Genomic DNA, 4,844 nt, shown 5'->3' on the forward strand with positions numbered 1-4,844 from the left:
CCGCTACTTGCGAGTGCTTTCGTGGTCCACCCCTCTATAAATACTCGGGAGGCGTCGAAGCCGGTTCTCCAAGCCGGACCCGTAGGTATCGTTGTGTGCTCGCTCTCATTGGCCCGCCTAACCAGAAAATGCCTGCGGTACACCCATTTGGATAAGAGTGCACGCAGATGCGGGCCTCGACGGCTACACATTTCCTCGGGCGGCCGCCTCCCGGCCTCCGTGGAGCGCGGGATGCACGGTCCCATCGACAAGCCTCTCCCGTTTTTACCGTGGCGTCGCGGTTCACCACGGCGGGCGGGTCGGTCTCCTCCGCATAAAAAGGGGGACCCCCGCTTTTTGTTCCACGAAATCGCACAAGCTTTTTTCGCATCCACGGTTTGCCACCGCACACCAAAATGCCGATCCGGCTGCCTACTTTAGCCAACAGGTGGAGCCAGGCGCGCCGTACTTGCGCGGCACTTCCCACGTCCACCGAAGTCGGTGCCAAGGACCACTTTCGGCGCCGGAGCCGCGTACGAGCCTACTCGAGGCGGAAGAACGAAGCCAGCAAGGGCCTGGCCGCAAGTGCGTTCAATTGTCGGGACGTCCAAGTCCCTCGTTCTTCCGTGCTTCCTCTTTCGGCAAGTCGTTGCGGCACCTTCCCAAAGCGCGCAGACCCGCTAATCGCGACGAGCGCGACGTGGCCGTGCCGCCTTTCCCTCGGCAGCAAGCAAAACGCCTGGCAACGTCGACGCTCCCCTAACCGCGATCTCGCACCGTGTTTCGTGTGGCGAATTCAAAAGCCGGCCGGCGCTGCTGCAACCATTACGGTCGGTACGCATACGCCGCGGAGGGCGGGACGGTCATCGGAGCGTGCGGTTCCTCCATCGAGTACTGCGCACCTCGGCCGTCGCATCGCCGTGCCATGACCGGCCGCGCGTCAACGCGAACCGGTGCCAGCGAGATCCCTCGCCTGCAAGAACCGACCGGCAGCCTCCGTCACCCGAGGACGCGGAGGCGCTTGCCGCGGACGGCGGGACGGTATGCACTGGTGCACAGCGGACCCGTCACATCGCCAGTTCCTTGACCGACCGCCGACGCTTGTGCCGTTCCTCTCGTACTTGGCAGTCGCCGCGCGATTGTCGGGTCTCGTTCTTGCACGCTCGAACGGTCGGGAGGGCACTCGGCTGGCGTTTCGGGAACGCGCAGCCTCGCCTTCTACCGACGTAACCACGACTCGCCGTTCGCGCTCCGCCGCTCCTGTTTACAGTACTAGGCGGTCCCGCAGCGGTCGGGTCGCGCATTTCGAGCGCTTCGAGCCACGGTGCAGTGGCGGGTCGAAAGCCGACCTATGAGTGCGTTGCGCCGTTTGTACCCGCGTCCGCCACCTGGCCGACCGTCCAAGGTCGCGGTGTTGGCGTCCGCTGGGCGCAACAATTTGTCACGGGGTGCCGCTCCACATTCAGGCAGCCCCGTGGGGAAAAGCCGACCCCGCGTCCAAACGGGGTCAGCGGCAGAAAGTGTCGGGCGCAGACGCAGCTGAGGCGCTCACCCTTCACAATCCGTTAATGATCCTTCCGCAGGTTCACCTACGGAAACCTTGTTACGACTTTTACTTCCTCTAAATGATCAAGTTTGGTCATCTTTCCAACAGACCGGCGCAACCGAAAGGCCGCGCCGGACATCGGTCCGAAGACCTCACTAAATCATTCAATCGGTAGTAGCGACGGGCGGTGTGTACAAAGGGCAGGGACGTAATCAACGCGAGCTTATGACTCGCGCTTACTGGGAATTCCTCGTTCAAGGGGAACAATTGCAAGCCCCTATCCCAATCACGAAAGAAGTTCCACGGGTTACCCAGTCTTTTCAGACAGGGATAAAGACACGCTGCTTCCTTCAGTGTAGCGCGCGTGCGGCCCCGGACATCTAAGGGCATCACAGACCTGTTATTGCTCTGTTTCGTGCGGCTAGGAGCCGCTTGTCCCTCTAAGAAGGTTGTAAGGTGCTGGGAACCCCGCACCTATTTAATAGGCTAGAGTCTCGTTCGTTATCGGAATTAACCAGACAAATCGCTCCACCAACTAAGAACGGCCATGCACCACCATCCACCGAATCAAGAAAGAGCTCTCAATCTGTCAATCCTCCCAGTGTCCGGGCCGGGTAAGTTTTCCCGTGTTGAGTCAAATTAAGCCGCAGGCTCCACTCCTGGTGGTGCCCTTCCGTCAATTCCTTTAAGTTTCAGCTTTGCAACCATACTTCCCCCGGAACCCAAATACTTTGGTTTCCCGGAAGCTGCCCGCCGAGTCATTTGAGTAACTCAGGCGGATCGCTGGTTGGCATCGTTTATGGTCAGAACTAGGGCGGTATCTGATCGCCTTCGAACCTCTGACTTTCGTTCTTGATCAATGAAAACATTCTTGGCAAATGCTTTCGCAGTAGTTCGTCTTGCGACGGTCCAAGAATTTCACCTCTAGCGCCGCAATACGAATGCCCCCGTCCGTCCCTCTTAATCATTACCTCGTATTCCAAAAACCAACAGAACAGAAACGAGGTCTTGTTCTATTATTCCATGCAAGTTTATTCAGGCGACTCGCCTGCGTTGAGCACTCTAATTTTTTCAAAGTAAAAGCACCGGCCATCTCGAGGCACACAATGAAGTGCACCAAGAAAGAACCGGCATGATGTTCAGTCCGAGCCGTCGCATCGGGTAGATGCACTACTCGTCTGGAACTGAGATCCAACTACGAGCTTTTTAACCGCAGCAGCTTTAGTATACGCTATTGGAGCTGGAATTACCGCGGCTGCTGGCACCAGACTTGCCCTCCAATTGATCCTCGTTAAAGGATTTAGAGTGTACTCATTTCAATTACGGGGCCTCAAAAGAGTCCCGTATTGTTATTTTTCGTCACTACCTCCCCGTGCCGGGAGTGGGTAATTTGCGCGCCTGCTGCCTTCCTTGGATGTGGTAGCCGTTTCTCAGGCTCCCTCTCCGGAATCGAACCCTGATTCTCCGTTACCCGTAACAACCATGGTAAGCAAGTAACCTACCATCGAAAGTTGATAAGGCAGACACTTGAAAGAAACGTCGCCGGCTCGTGGCCATGCGATCAGCACAAAGTTATCCAGAGTCACCACACAATACGGGCCGAAACCCGATCGATCTTGGTCTAATAAAAGCACCCGTTACCCAAAGGGCTCCAGGCTCACTGCATGTATTAGCTCTAGAATTGCCACAGTTATCCAAGTAGGAAGAAACGATCTAAGGAACCATAACTGATTTAATGAGCCATTCGCGGTTTCGCCTTATTTCGGCATGTACTTAGACATGCATGGCTTAATCTTTGAGACAAGCATATGATTACTGGCAGGATCAACCAGGTAATCGTTCGACTGCGCGTCCGTCCTCGCCCTCGGCGGGCCGGACGCAGTCTGTGTGCGGCGGAGGCCACCTTCAGGCGCCCCAACACGCTTATTTTGCACTCCGAGATGACGGCGTTCGAGCTCGCTACGGCACAACCTTCCCGAAAGACGAGTGGGAGCCGTGCGGCAAGAAGCACGTTCATGCTCGCTCTTTTTCGTTGCATCGACTCGGTCGCGCCGTGCGGGTTGCCCAAGCCCGCTGCACTGTCGGTGGACCGGCCGGAACTAGCAACGGAGCCGAGACTGCAAAGCCGCCAGACGACGGGTCACGCCCGCGTCTTCGGCGCTTTCGCATCTGAATCGCCCGAGGACGACACGGAACACACCTCGATATCGTGGTAAAACGGCACCGTCCGACAACCAGCCCCTAACGCATCAAGCGGATGAGGCTGCAGACGACTGCCGTGGATTCCCCTGGAGCAGACCCGAGGACACGCTTGACGAGGCCGAAGCCCGCCGCATATCAGACACCCGGTCGCTTTCGCGTACGCCGCTCACGAGAACCCCCACATAATAGCAGCGATAAGTACCCAGACCTCCTTGGGCCCTAATACGAGCGTACTCGAGAAAATTTCACCGCGGGTGTGCCCCGAAACGTGTGGCATGTTGAGCGTGCCACAAGTCTACGTCGCTCTCAAACCCGCCGAGGTCGTAGAATTTGCGACCCTACTCACGAAATTCCCACCGAGGATACGGCCGCAAACGTACCGCACCTTGGGTAGGCCACGAGTTTGTGCAACACTACGCTGACGGCACAGCACCGAGGTCGTGCGCGCACGCACGGGAAAATTCCGCCGCGGTTTCTGCCGAAAACGTGAGGCACCACGACTCTCCGCAAGTTCGCGTCGACTGCGAAAGACCGAAGTCGTGAACGACGTGTCCGCTACTCGCCGCCGACACGCTGGACACCAAACGTACAACGACTCGACGGCGTCGTAGAGGCCCACGACGCGGTTTTCCTTAACGACGTCTCGGCGTGGCACCGACAGGTTAGAACGGCCGACCAACGTTCCCTGTCCGCCGTTCGGCTCAGTCGAAGGGCTCGGCGACTTCGGCAACGCTGCGAAGCCGCACGGTGACGCACGCCATGTCCCCATTTTTTTTTTTCTTTCTGCGTCTGCCGGGGTGCCCCTATAATAGCAGCGATAAGCACCCAGACCGCCGTGGGTCGCTCGCCCCGGCTGACGTGGTTTTTCGTACTCCTGCGGCGGTCGCCGTCAAGCACGTCCAAATACGCTACTTTCGTGGGCGCATTCACGCTCTTTCGCTTCGCCGGAGTGCCAGCACTCACTCTGCCAAAAACGGCGAACATCCGAGCGGCGGTTCCCACTTTTGCGTCGGCGTCGCAAACCCCGCCCCGGCAGACGAGGTTTGCCGTACTCGTGCGACGGTGGCCGGCGGGCACGTCGAAAGACGCCGATATCGTGCGCGAATTGGCGCACCTT

General features: G+C 58.2%; 1 non-coding gene across 1 annotated transcript; it reads right to left on the bottom strand.

The window, feature by feature from the left end:
* Positions 1-1,545: 1,545 nt before the first annotated feature.
* LOC142795602 (small subunit ribosomal RNA) lies at positions 1,546-3,360 on the bottom strand. The gene has a single exon (XR_012893152.1). It is a non-coding gene; the product is annotated as a small subunit ribosomal RNA (ribosomal RNA).
* Between the last annotated feature and the right edge of the window lie 1,484 nt (positions 3,361-4,844).

Source organism: Rhipicephalus microplus, unplaced genomic scaffold, assembly GCF_043290135.1.
Source record: "Rhipicephalus microplus isolate Deutch F79 unplaced genomic scaffold, USDA_Rmic scaffold_753, whole genome shotgun sequence".
Taxonomy (NCBI): Eukaryota; Metazoa; Arthropoda; class Arachnida; order Ixodida; family Ixodidae; genus Rhipicephalus; species Rhipicephalus microplus.